The 14,750-nt window shown below is 39.2% G+C and overlaps 1 protein-coding gene across 5 annotated transcripts in view; it reads left to right on the forward strand.

Moving 5' to 3' along the window:
- Positions 1-14,750, forward strand: part of LOC134213291 (adenylate kinase isoenzyme 5) — a 69,979-nt gene that overhangs the window by 13,787 nt on the left and 41,442 nt on the right. For 2 of the 5 annotated variants that reach the window (XM_062692217.1, XM_062692219.1), the window contains exon 1: positions 9,204-9,466. The exons of 1 other annotated variant lie outside the window; for it this stretch is intronic. The gene's annotated coding sequence lies outside the window, so the exon portion shown is untranslated. Of the gene's footprint in view, positions 1-9,203; positions 9,624-14,750 lie in introns of those variants that run through there. 2 more of the 5 variants (XM_062692216.1, XM_062692218.1) reach the window with 2 other exon arrangements.

The following is a 14,750-nucleotide window of genomic DNA, read 5'->3' on the forward strand; positions in this document are numbered from 1 at the left end:
AATTCCGACCAAGAAATTCTTCAAATAATTCGTTAATGATATTTCGAAGAAGTTGACAAGATGCAAGCATTCCTTAAAGATTTTTTAAAGCTTTTCCTAAAGGAATATTTGAAAGAATATCCTGATGCATTTCCAATAAAATTTCTGGATCTATCTCCTAAGTAAGTTCCTGAGAAATTGCTAAATGAATTCCTGGAGGAAACTCCTAAGCAATTCTTGGAGGAATGTACAGAGAAATACAAGAATTTCGGAAATTCCTTCGAGAGTTCCTTAGGAAATTTTTTGATATTTTTTCGGAAATTCCTGAATGATACTTGATGGGCTACAGTTCTTCGCTGAACCTACGCCGAATGGAGTATCCTTCTCCACTGGACTCGATCCTGGGCCAATTGCTTCCAATCGCCCTGAACATTGAGCGCCCTCAGGTCCTCTTCAACTGCAAAAAACAAACCTGTACTCGGCCTTCCACGAAGCCTGCGACCTCTTCCGGGTTCTCTACTAAATATTATCTTCGCTTGACGTTCTTCCGGCATACGAACAGCGTGACCAGCCCACCGTAATCTGCCGTGTTGTATAAGCTTAATAATATCCAGCCCTTTGTACACCTGGTACAATTCGAGGTTCATGCAACGCCGCCAGATACTGTATAAAGCCACCGGAAGAATCAGAGTAGTATACAGCGCGAGTTTTGTTTTCGTTTGCAGACTACGGTACTTAAGCTGGTTACGAAGTCCGTAATAAGCCCTATTTGCAACTGCAATACGCCTTTTCACCTCGCGGGTAACATCATTATCGCACGTCACTAATGTTCCAAGATACACAAATTCTTCTACCACTTCAAATTTTACACCATCCAGCACCATTTCGCTACCACCACCACTAATAAACCCACATTGATTGCCAGTGACCATGTACTTCATTTTGCTGGTATTGATCGCGAGTCCAATCCTCGCTGTCTCCCTCTTGAAAGGCACAAAAATCTCTTACACGGCACGGCGATCAATCCCGATAACATCGATATCGTCCGCAAATCCAAATCTTTGCACACCAGCTCTCCTAATCGCTCCCTCAAGCGCTATATTGAACAGTAACACCCAAAAGGCTTTAATCCATCTAAGGTAACAAATGACTTCGATATTTCATCCGCAACCCTTACACTTGATTTCGACCCGTCCAACGTAGTACGAATCAGCCGTATCAGTTTCGCCGGAAAACCATGTTCAAGCATAATTTGCCATAATTCATTCCGTTTCACTGAATCTCACGCCGAATTGAAATCAATAAACAGATGATGTGTCTGCAAGTTGTACTCCCGGAATGTATCAAGGATTTGTCTCAGGGTAAACATTTGATCCGTCGTTGATCGGCCCTCACGAAAACCTGCTTGGTATTCGCCGACGAAGGACTCTTCAAGCGGTCTCAATCTGTTGAACAGAATACGGGACATAATTTTGTACGCCGAAATAAGGAGGGGTACTCCTCGGAAATTGGCGCACTCCAGTCTGTCCCCTTTCTTAAAGAGAGGGCAAATAAGGCCGTCCAACCAGCTATTCCTGCGGAATTCCGAGAGCTGGGGGAATGGAACACCCGAAGGAATTTCTGATAATTTGGTAAAGAAATTCCTGGAGGAAATTTCGGAGGTGCTTTCAAAAGAAGTTTTAGGCATTTTTTAAAGAAATTTTCAAAAGAATTTCTGAAGGTATTTCTAGATTTATTTGCGGAGGATTTTTAAAGAAATTTCTTGAAAAAAATTAGTAATTAATTACTGGAGGAATTTCCAATCCAGTGTTGCTTAGATAAGTTTACGGAAATGTTTAAGGTATGCCTGATAGAACTTCTGGGTGACTAACCGAATTTAATCCTGAGAATATTTTTTTACGAAAAAATGGGTGTAGGACTTTTCGAACGAGATTTTCTCTAAAATATCTAAAATATATTTCCTCTAAAATATCCTCCAAATGTCCTTCGAGCCCTCATCCAGGAATAATTCATAAAATATTCCCAGTAGAAAAAAATTCTGAGAACTCTTCCAGGGATTCTTTCGTAAAACCTCCCAAAAAGCCTTGGTAAATTTCTTCTGAAATTCCTTCAGTAAAACAATGTAATATTCCTTTCAAAATTCCTGCAGGAATTATTCTGAAAATTTTGTTGAAAGAATTTTTGCGAAAAATTATTGAAGGATGAAATAGGAAATTCTAAAGGAATTTTTGGAGGAGATTCTAACCGAAATTTGAAAGGATTTCCTGAAAAAAATTGTGAGATTTTCTCAAAAGATTTTCTAAATGAAATTTCCGAAGGATTCCTGAAAGAGTTTTTGAAGGGATTCCCGAAAGAATGCTCAAAGGGAATTCCGGAGAAATTTCAAAAGGAATCTCCGAAGCAGTACTGGAAGTTTTCGTGATCATCATGTTAAAGCGAAAATAGTAGAAGCATAAGTACTAGAACGCTAGCGGCGCTGTAGTCATTTAAAATATTTTGCCAAATTATGCTTCAACAAGTTTCAATTGGCCATAATTCATGCATCATCTTGTAGTGCATGTTCGGTTTCATCACCACATCGGTTTGACACTAGTACCGGTGCTTTGGCTGCCAGGTCGAAGTAACTCAGATGTTAGTCACGCGAACAGGAACGACATTAGCAATCTTATACTTTTGAATAAACTGCGAAAACAGAAGCATTTTCATTTTCAAGAGACCAAATGAAAATGTAGTGGGATCCTGGTCACCTCATGATGGGAATGTCACTTTGTTTTGAAATCTAAATATCTAAAAAGTTTTTGTGTGCCATGAATTTATAGTTATTTGAATTCTTGTTTGACAGTGTGTAATATGCTAAATAACCATTGCCGATATCTATCTTATCGATCTTACGTCTCACGTGATGGCCCATATTGAGAATGGTGAGCGCAATGGCAGGTTTTGACAGAAACTATATAGGTTAACTGTCAAAACGCACTGCTGCGCTCATCATTGTGGAAGCCCCTTCAAGGGCCCATACGCCATACGCAACCGCGCCAACGCGGCATAATTTGAATTGAGTGTCAGTAGCCCATGACTTACAACACGTTGGCAAAGCAACCAGTGCTTCCCCTGATTAGTTACGGACGATACGTAAGTCTATTTTGTCCCCGACAATAGACCAATGCAAGATCTTGACTTAACCTCAATTATTTGACACACAGATAGAAAAAGTTGTTGAAATTTACACGAAAGTAATGCACATAAAGGGAATGCCAAAAAGAGTGTAAATTTAAACGATTTTATCGCCTGAATGTATGCAATTTCCATTGCATTATGTCACTTTTTATATGATGTATGCTATAGAAACTGACATAATGCTATAGAAGTTGCATACATTTAGGGTGTACTTGTTGGAAAATATCCATGTACGCCCAAAATAGTTTAATTTTCCACGTCTTTATTTTTTACGCGCTTCTTAGTTTTCATTATTTTTTTCTGTGCAGTTCACAGAGCTTGTTTACAGGGTGTTAGAATTAAAATCGATTAGCTGAAAATAAAAATCCGTAATTTTCGTTCGAAATCATTTTGATCCAAATATTCTAGTGATATGCTTTGATTCCTACCATAAATCCACCACAGCAGACAACAATATTTTTAATTATTCTCAAAACAGTTGTTCCGGAAGCTGCTCCAGAGACTAAGTCCCTGTAAACAAGCTCTGTGAACTGTCAACCTACGTCATGCACTGGTCAATTACCTGAGGTGTTCAGCTGGTCCTCTTCGGATGCCACACAATTTTAATACATCTGTGATGGCAAAGTTAGATTCTCAAGCTAGATTCCGGAGATGACGAGCTAGATTCTCGGCCCGGTCCAGGATGTTTTCGGGTGGGAAATATTCTGGGCTCCCTGGGCTCTTGAAAATTTCATTACTGCTCCGAAGATCTAAAGGTATCCGAGGAAAAATTGTTTAAAAAAATCCAGATGTTTGAGCAAAGAAATTCCTATTAGAATTTTTGATAGAATTCATGTGGATCTGGAGAAATTCCTGTAGGGAACGACAACAATTTACGTACCGCTTAGAGGGGGGAGGGGGTTCGGTGAAGTGTGACGATCCATACAAAAATTTCAGACACTTCTTACAAAAAGTGTGACATAGGGGGGGAGCGGGGTTTAAAATACCAAATTTTGGCGTTACGTAATTAATGGATCTTCCCTGAGGGAAATTTCGAAGGAATTCCAAGAAAATATTCTTACTAGTTTTTTCCGAAAGGATTTGTTGACAAAACACTGGCAGAATTCATAAAACATATTCAGAAGAAAATTCCTAAAAGAATTCGTAAAGGAATTTTGGAATGACTTTCGAAATTTTCTTATAATTCCAAGGGAATTTTTTCGAATGTTTTTCAATTCTTCATTTTCCAATTACGGAGATACCATTCGAAATATCATCGAAAGTTTCTTCAGAAATTCCTTCGAAAATTCTCCTAGGGAATCCTTCAAGAATTCTTTTATGGATTTATTTATGAATTCCTTTGAAAATTGCCTTAGGAATTGCTGCGAAACATTTTTTATGGAATTGCCTCAGCAATTATTTTTGCTTTTTGCCAAATAAATTCTTCCAGTAATTCCTCAAGAGATCTCTTCCAATATTTTTGAGAGAAATTTTAGGAATTCCTTTGGACTTCATCCAGGAATTCTTTCAAAATTTCATTTGGGAATACCCTCGGGCATTGCTTCGAAAATTTAATTAGAAACTCCTCAAAACCTTCGGATATTTATTCAGAAGTTCTCTCGAGAAATTGATTAATAAATTCTTCAGAAATTCATTAATAAATTCTATTACGAATCATTTAGAAATTACTTCAAGAACTCCTTGAAAAATTTATCTGGAAATACCTTTGATATTTCCAGTAGATTATTATTATTTATTCAGACTAAGGCCGAAGTGGCCTGTGCGGTATATAAGAGTCTTCTCCATTCGGCTCGGTCCATGGCTACACGTCGCCAACCACGCAGTCTACGGAGGGTCCGCAAGTCATCTTCCACCAGATCGATCCACCTTGCCCGCTGCGCACCTTGCCTTCTTGTGCCCGTCGGATCCTTGTCGAGAACCAATTTCACCAGGTTACTGTCCGACATTCTGGCTACGTGCCCGGCCCACCGCAGTCGTCCAATTTTTGCAGTGTGAACGATGGATGGTTCTCCCAGCAGCTCATGCAACTAGTGGTTCATTCGCCTCCTCCACGTACCGTCCACCATCTGCACCCCACCGTAGATGGTACGCAGCACTTTCCTTTCGAAAACACCAAGTGCGCGTTGGTCCTCCACGAGTATCGTCCAGGTCTCATGTCCGTAGAGGACTACCGGTCTAATGAGCGTGTTGTAGATTGTCAGTTTGGTACGGCAGCGAACTCTATTCGATCGGAGCGTTTTGCGGAGTCCAGAGTACGTACGATTTCCAGCCACTATGCGTCTCCGAATTTCTCTGCTGGTGTCATTTTCGGCAGTCACCAGTGAGCCCAAGTACACAAATTCTTCTACCACCTCGATTTCGTCACCACCGATGCAAACTCGCGGTGGGTGGCTCACATTGTCTTCTCTTGAACCTCTTCCTATTATGCCAATTGCAAAAATATTGGAGCGATTTGAAAACGTCCTGAATTTGCGCTAAATTCCCCCAACAGTGGAACAATTTCAAAAAGCTCGTAAAGGATGCATTTCATGACACAGGAGGAAAAAACAAAAAAAAATCGGTAATTGATTGACATCATCGTACAATTGAGAAACAGTTTTAAATAGTCAAAATAGTAACATTTACACAAGGTCAAAATTAATCATGGTTTGAGCTAAAATGTATCGTGGTTTGAACTAGTAAATTCAATCATGTTCTACTGCTGTTCGCTAGGAGCGCTGCATGCGGCTTGCTGGAGCATTTTTTTTACATTTCCAATATGAGAAAATCGCAATTTTCATATCGATAATTTACGATTTTCATACATTTCGAGTTACTAATCTAATGCGAGAAGATGAACAGTAAAACAAATTTGCTTTTCTGTAAGTTTCCTCAGTGTTTCAGGCATGTAATTAGTATTATATTTAGGAGCGGCTGCCAGTAGTTCAAACCATGGTACGATTTTAGTTCAAACCATGAACGGTGTAGTTCAAACCATGGTACAAATCTAAGTTTTGTAATTATTAAGTTTTTTCAATGAAACTAAGCATAAATATGTTAAACCAGGATGTTTTTGCAAAGATAATGAACTAAGCTTCCATATAGTTGTAACATATTTCTATAATGAAATATCTGAATTTTGTTTTGCCGGCTCATCTGATCCCTGCCATTTGGTTCAAACCATGATTGGATACCCTACCGTATTTGGCATGGCCGTAACAAAATTATTTAGGTTGGGCGAAAGAAGTGTCAAAATAAAAGATAGGAAGGTTGGAAAAACCAAAATTTTCCACATTTTGATAAAACATCTAACATTTCGAGGAGGAAAACGCCCTAGGAGGACTAACCTACAATGTACTACGCGTCTCCACGCACTGTCCATACCAGAATGCTGATTGGCCGATGCGTGGTGTGTTGTTCCCTAATAGCTGCCAGCAAGAAGGCGTTTCGCCTCATGAGTTTTCCGGCAGCGATATAGGGAAAGGGGGGCAATATCCCCTAGCTATGCAAACACTGCTTTATTGTCTTATTTGTAACGTTATTCATGGGTATTTTTACATTATGCATCAGTTAAACAAGATAGCTAGTTGATGCCATTCAAAAATTGTCAAAAATCTCAATCATATTGATAATATTCACATTTCAAAAAAGTGGTGATATTCTGTTGCCGGAAAACTCATGAGGCAAAACGCCTTTTAGCTGGCAGCTCCTAGGGAAAAAAGCACCACGCGTCGCGAATCAGCATTCTGGTATGGATAGTGAATGGAGACGCAAGTACATTGTGGGTTAGTGACACTAGGGCGGTAAATATGAGGGAAACCAAAAAAGGCGTTTTGCCCCGGGGGGAGGGGGGGGTTGGTTTGGGGCCTCTTCCCCTATCACCACTTTTTTTAAATGTAAATATTATCAATTTGATTGAGATATTCTACAATTTTTTGTGGGCCCTCCTTAGCCGTGCGGTAAGACGCGTGGCTACAAAGCAAAACCATGCTGAGGGTGGCTGGGTTCGATTCCCGGTGCCGGTCTAGACAATTTTCGGATTGAAAATTGTCTCGACTTCCCTCCTGGGCATAAAAGTATCATCGTGTTAGCCTCATGATATACGAATGCAAAAATGGTAACTTGGCTTAGAAACCTCGCAGTTAATAACTGTGGAAGTGCTTAATGAACACTAAACTGCGAGGCGGCTCTGTCCCAGTGTGGGGATGTAATGCCAATAAGAAGAAGAAGAAGAAGATTCTACAATTTTTAGATGGCATCAGTTAGCTATATTATTAAACTGTTGCATCTTGCATGAGGTGAAAAAACATGAAAATCGTTACAGCTAATACATTAGAGCAGTCTTTGCTTAGCTAGGGCTGCTTAGCTTCCTCCTTCCCCTAACAAATTATTTTCAATTAATTCGGCACCGCTTAAACTTTATAATGATAAACTCTTTAGTGGAAGAGGCCTTATAACGCCCCCCTCCCTGCATGAGGTAGAAACACTCATGAAAATCGTTATAGCTAAGGCATAAAAGCAGTCTATGCTCAGCTAGGGCATATTGTCCCTCCTTCCCCTAGATTATCGGGCTGTACAAAATATCTAACGATTGAGTCAAAGTTTATCAATCCAGGTGAACTTACTTCGTCAGCAGGTGGAAAAGATGAGTACGGGGGAGAAAAAATGAGTATCTGTGCAAAACCTTCCCACACTCGGTTACTGGTCCAAGTAAAAATCAATCATGGTATGCAATTGACAGATTGGAACACTGGACGAAAGCCAAACGAAAAGCCATGAAATATTTGCATTGGAATTCCTGTTTCTACAGCGTCTATGTTTAAGACGTGTTTTTAGGATTGGGTTGTAGGGTAGGTGTACCAATTGTCGCCATACATAAGAACAACTATTTTTTTTAAATAAGTAAAAGTCATGGGTGGACTTTATATATCAAGCAAATTGTTTTACTTGCTGCTGCTTAGAACAGCTGTGAAAACCACAATCAAATTTGTTATAATTCTTAAAATTGATTAATCCATAATAGCAACGCATGCACCAGTTGTGGCACTATTCTTAATTGTGGTTCCTTATTTGGCAAATCCCATTGTTTTCTTATGGGATTGGCCAAATTGGGATCAATAGTGCGATAACTGGTGCAAAGGACGTCAAAAATTAAGCATATTATTTTTTTACAATTATGCTTTGCTCAGTGGTGTAGCCAGAAAATTGGTCTGAGGGGGTGGGTTTCCGAACATTTTTTTTTCCAGAAAAAAAATTTCTTCTAAAAATTTTGTTTATGGGGGGGGTTATGTCCAAAACCACCCCGTGGCTAGATCAAAGGTGTTATCGTATCACATGAATATGCTTTATCGATATGCACTTGGTTTGCGGTGATTTGATTGGCCATTTGGCATATAAAGCACTGGTGCGACAACTGGTGCTATACTGCCGTAATCTGGAAAAGTGACGTATACGCCATTTTCCAAAAATGGTGTTAACGAGTACTACTCATCGAGCTCTTTAACAGAAAAATGAAAAACATGCATGTTGTAAAATGGCTGTTACGTCACTTTTCCAGATTACGGCAGTATAGCCACGACTGGTACTTCTAGCCTATATAATGATGATCACCAATGTTGGAGGCTTATGAACCCCTGCCTTATATTTTTCCTCCGTCTTCCGTTAAATGTACTCCTTCATCCACATAATTTACCAGTTGATACCCACAGTCGTAGACCCATGTATGCTTTTAAATCTCGATACGCGTTACTTCACCGGTCAGTTAACAAACAAACGCCCATCCAATACGATGGTTCGATAGTTCGGTTCCAATAGTCCAGTGAGCGCCCGATGCAAGGATAGCGTGGCTCGTAACGGACACTCCCGTTCAATTATTAACACGCGCTTCTGTCCTGCCATCCAAGCCCCGTGTACTGGTTGGGTACACACAAAGACTAAACACGTTTACATGTCTACGCAAACATACACGGTAATTCAGTACTCGGGTGGGCTAGTGCACAGGTGAACCAATAGGAAATAGGTAAAAAAGCTCCACCCGGCTTATCCGACATTGACAGTGAGTGGCGGCATTTAGAACGGTTAACATGTGCCACTGTCGTCAATCCGCCGTAGAAGACCCGTTCTTATCGTTGTGCCGTCAGAATACCTCCGCCAAACCGTGAACTGTGTGCATTCTTTTTGCAAAAGGATTACAAAGGATGCAGACTTCTAAGGATTTTGGACCAACAAGAAAACCAGTCCACGTGTTGATATGAGCTCTAGGAAAACGGTGCTGACGATCAATAGGACTAATCATCCCGTGTGAAATCAAATCGAGAAAAAGTGTGACAATGTAGTGCTTCATTTGATTGAAATCGACAGTAATGATAGGAACATTAGTTTCCATTTTTTGATCTGACCATCACCGAGTCACGGACCACGCGAACGTATCGTGCATGTTGTACAACATGTGTAACATTCATTGAGTTCAGGACAACAACATTAGCATGGTGGTTTTATTATTATTGTGTTTGCTATGATGGAATATTACTATCTGATGGAACATCAATATTCTGTTCGTATTATTATTTAATTTATAAAATCTCACAATCAAATTTTGGATTTCATCGACAACACGATAAACGAAAACAAAAAAGGTAGTTCCTTGTCTTATACATTGCAGTTAAGAAAACCAGAAGTATTATACAAACAATAGAATTTAAAAACAGTCTTCAAAATTTGAATTGCTATCAAAATAAGATTTTTCGAAAGGGTTTCCATCGCTTAGGGACGTATTCCGATGCTTCGTTCCTCCTTTTGGAGGAAAAACTTACCCAAGACAATGCCTCCAATTGTTGCCTCCTTGTTAAAATATTCACCAAATATTCGCCAAATATGTTAATTTCACTAACAATATTTGAAGGCTTTTGTGTTAGTTTTAATATAGCACTAAGCAGAAACAGGGAAATACATTCGAAATTCAACTAAATAAAGTTGAATTTTGCAAACTTTCAAAGATTGATTTTAGAATCGAGTTGAGTAAGAAACACTGAGTACCAAATTACTTTTGAGGTCGAGATACGTAGCTGTACGATTACGAAAAAGTGATAAAAATATTTAGTTCTAATTCGTCTTCGGACAAATTCATTTTGATTTCAATTTCAATTCACCATGATAGAGAAAATCTTTTAAACAGTGAACATATGGTGATGATAATGAGGTGTATTTGCTATTTATTCACGAGCCGAGCTCTCACCTGTGTGAAGCAAAAGAATTAAAAAAAAATAGATTAGAAGTTTCTGAATTATTGTTCCCCGCAAACGGAATCAAAATCTTGTTCATAGTGATATTATGGAATGTGGGATGAATTATATGTCTTTTAAAGCCTTATTGATGTAAAGCAGTTACAGTTAATTCTTCCCAGAGTTGAATGTTGATATTAAAAACAGTCAGAACAATATTGACATGTTCCACGCCACCCAAAGTAGAGATATAACATGTTCATTGTTCCCCGTCAACCTTTAACACCTACCACCCCTCGAAGTAGGTAAAACGTTTCATTCGGCAAGATCATCATTCGTACACAGGAGCAGACCTGTATCGTGTCTCGTGTGTTTAATTTCGTGTGGATCCATGTAGGTAATGTGATGAGCAGACTGGCTTCTCTTCATGTGTACAATGTGTTTCGCCTTGGACCTGCGAGGAATGATTGACAATTTGAGTGAGATTTATTGATTTTTGCTACGTCAATAGATAGTTGGCTGAATATCCGTCCCTAGTGAAGTGAATTTTTGTAATGAGACTAAGAGTTTCAAGTCAGATTTTTTTTCACGAATATAAATTTGTACTGCAACGAGGATAATCAATGGGATGGGCAACTATTTGCCAATGGTAGAAAGCATCACCTAAGGGGCGAGATCCATTCCAGACATCCTTGATTTCTGACGATAGTAATAAAAAGTACTTAAGCTGGGAGTCGCTATTTCTCATTAATATCTTAAATATGATTTGTGGACACCTAGTCAATAATATGTTTGATGTCTCTCCCCCATCATGGACATTATATTCCCCACTAGCACATAACCAGTTCGCGGTTCAGTGTTTATTTGGTACTTCCACAGTGACTAGTGAATACAAGGAGTCTAAACCAAGTACACTTTTATGCATTTATATTTAGGTGCCAAGCAATTTGCAAATTCACCAAAGATTCGAACCTAGCCACCTTCAGCCCGATCTGCTTTGTGGCAGAACGTCTCATCGCCGGTCTACAGCAGATCCCATAATACATTTATTGGACATGCATTATTTACTGTATTGCCCACTTCTATACATTAACGTTACACACATGCCATATCGCACAATGGCATCACGTGTACAGACCTTCGCGAGGTACATAATCGGTCAGTCATGGCCAGTTTGAATACGGCCTAGAAGGCTCAATCTGGTCGTAAAAGTTCAAGGAACGGATAACGGGACGGTCGATGATGAGCTGTGTTGCAGATATTGGGCAGGAAAAGCAGTGAATTCGATTGGGTTTTCAATATGAATCATAGGCAAAATGATAAGAGGCCGTCCAGAAACCACATGGTTATACATGAGGGGAAGGGGGGGGGGGTTCGAAAATGACCACGATAAATCACATGAGGGGAGTGGTGGGTTTGACGAATGAACCTCGTGTTTTTTTTTTTTATTTGATAACACAAGAAGTTCACGACAAATAATATTTAGAGGATGTGTAAAAAATACACATCATTCAATCAAATTCAAAAAATCGCAACATTTTAAAGAAAATATTGGCATTGGTATCAGGTGTAGAGGTGTTAGCCGGTCCGAAAATCATCGGCCGCGGCATTTGTCATAATTTATCTCGGGGACACCGGCGCGGCGTTTTCGAGGTTGTCTTGCACCTTTATTAGAAAATATACAAAATTTCGTGAAAAGTACCTCCCCGAAATTCGGTATTTTCCCTAAATATCTCTCCGAATTTCCTCAAAAAACATTATGACATTCCCGGATGATTTTTTTAAAATATCTTCTCAATTTACTCAATACTGTTTTACTGAATTTACTCAGGAAATCCTTCATAATTTTTCTTAAGACATTTTTCTGTTATGACCCGAGGAATTCATCGAAATTTCTTTGAAACCCGGATCTGAATTTGACCAAAATAGGTATTCTTCTGAATTTCTTCACGAAATTCTTCAAAATTTCCACGGGAAATTTTTGAACATCCCCGAAAAGTCCTTCTATTATTATTGTCTTTATTAACGAGGTTTTGGGTCCTATACCGATTTACCTCGTGAGTCCTTCTAGCTTATTCCATGGAATTCTTTTAGATTCAATACACCTCTATTTGTAACACCTAAATGGATTCTATAATACCTCTTAATTTCAATGAAAATTTATTCTGAATTCTTCTTGGAACACTCCTCAATTCCTAAGGGAAATTCTTTTGAACCTTCAGTGGAAACTTACCTGAAGTTCCAATGGAAATTCTTTTGAATTTCCAAGGGATATTTTCTTCGTATGAACTTGAGAAGGTTTTTTTTTATTTTCAGTAAAAATATTTCTGAGTTCTCAAAGCAAATTCTTCTGACCATTATGAATCTTTTCAAGAAATTCTTCTAAATTTCCAATGGCAACTTTTCTTATCTCTCGAGGGTAATTTCCAATGGAATTTCCAATTTCGAATGAATTTTCCAAATCCCAAGGAAAATTTTCAGCTTAAAAATAAACATTCCGAATTCCCAAGGGAAATTATTCATTTTTCAGGAAAACTTCAAAGGAAATCCTTTTGAATCTTTTTCTATATTTGCAATAGAATCTTTTAAATTTTAAATGATTTTTTTATTATCAAGGAAAATTCTTCCGGAATTTCAAAAGAAATTCTTGTGCACGTTCAAGAAATAAACTCTTGATTTCCCCCGCAAAATGGTTAGAATGTATCCAAAAATTGCTTTTGAATATTCCCCCGGACAGTGTAAAGATTGTACAATCCATACGTATATTTTTTCCAATTTCGTTTATTTGGTAGGCTCAGGCGTGTATAACACTTTACGGAGCCATTGTTCTTTGTGATATATACAATCAATATCATTTTATTATACGGTTAGTAAGAGGGGGTAGAAGCCAGCGTACTCGTGGTGACTCGAGGTTAGTTTACAATGTTTAAGGATGGACGGGGCTTAGGATTTGGGATCAGGAAATTTCAGCTTCTCATCCGGGAATTTGGCGTCAGTGACGATGTGGCGTGTCGTCGTACTCTAGGAATGGTTCGACTGGGAGCATCTTCCGGATGGTAAGAGCTATGGAGCTCTACGGAACAAAAAGGCAGAGACAGAACAAAAAAAACTTTAAAGAAAGAAAAAAAACAAAATGTTAGATTTTGATGTCAGAAGCACAAAGAAAACTATAAATGGCCTGCATATAGACAACATCACGATCTCCCAAAACACCGCGAACTTCCCTGAAGGGTTGTTTACCTCGGGCCACAAGGGTATCCAATAATTGCTCTCTGGAGGCGTCATTTTCCGAGCAGGACCAAACTACGTGATCGATGTCATCATAACCAGCTCCGCACCTACATAAGTTGCTATCGACAAGGTTTATTCTGTACAGATGTGCGTTTAGTGAATAGTGATTAGACATAAGTCTCGACATCACGCGAATGAAGCCTCGACTTAAGTCCTCACCTCTGAACCACGCTCGCCCAGAAACTTTTGGAACTATGGAAAATAGCCACCGTCCAAGTTCGTTGTGTGTCCAATTTCTTTGCCAACTTTGAAGAGAACTCTGACGGACTAATGGGAAAAACTCGTTGCTCGAGTATTGTCTATCATAAACTTCACCTTCCTGTGCGCCCACCTTTGCCAGCGAGTCTGCCTTCTCATTGCCGTAGATTGAGCAGTGAGATGGGACCCAAACAAAGGTAATCTTGAATGATCTTTCGACCAAAACACGCATCTGCTCTCTTATGTTTGTAAGAAAGTAAGATGCGTGCTTAACAGGTTTCATCGACCGGAGTGCCTCGATAGAACTAAGACTATCCGAGAAGATGAAATAATGGTCTACGGGCTGATTGGAAATTATCCCCAAAGCGAAGTTAATTGCTGCCAGCTCAGCAACATAAACCGAACACGGTTCCTGAAGTTTTCGGAAGGTGGTTGAAGTTACATTGAAAACACCGAAGCCAGTGGATCCGTTAATGCGAGAACCATCAGTGAAATATCTGTTGTTGCAATTGACATGTTCATATTTTTCTGAAAAAGGGAGGAATAGATATTTGTCGAAGATGATCTGGTATTCCTTGAATAGCGTATTTCATGGACAGATCGTATTCAATTGAGGAACTGTCGTTGGTGAAGTGAACTCGAGGTGGATTATAACACGGAAGACAAAGATCTGAAGAAATGTAGTTGAGATAGACTCTAAGGAATCTTGAACGACAAGTCAGTTCAAGCATTTTATCGAAGTTATCTAAGACAAGTGTGTTACTTGATCCACATTTGACGAGTATTCTAAGTGAGAGCTCCCAGTAACGGTGCTTTAAAGGAGTGACTCCAGCAAGCACCTCCAGGCTCATGTTATGCGTTGAATGCATGCAGCCAAGGGCAATACGCAAACAACGATACTGAATT

The sequence above is a fragment of the Armigeres subalbatus genome, chromosome 2, assembly GCF_024139115.2.
Source record: "Armigeres subalbatus isolate Guangzhou_Male chromosome 2, GZ_Asu_2, whole genome shotgun sequence".
Taxonomy (NCBI): Eukaryota; Metazoa; Arthropoda; class Insecta; order Diptera; family Culicidae; genus Armigeres; species Armigeres subalbatus.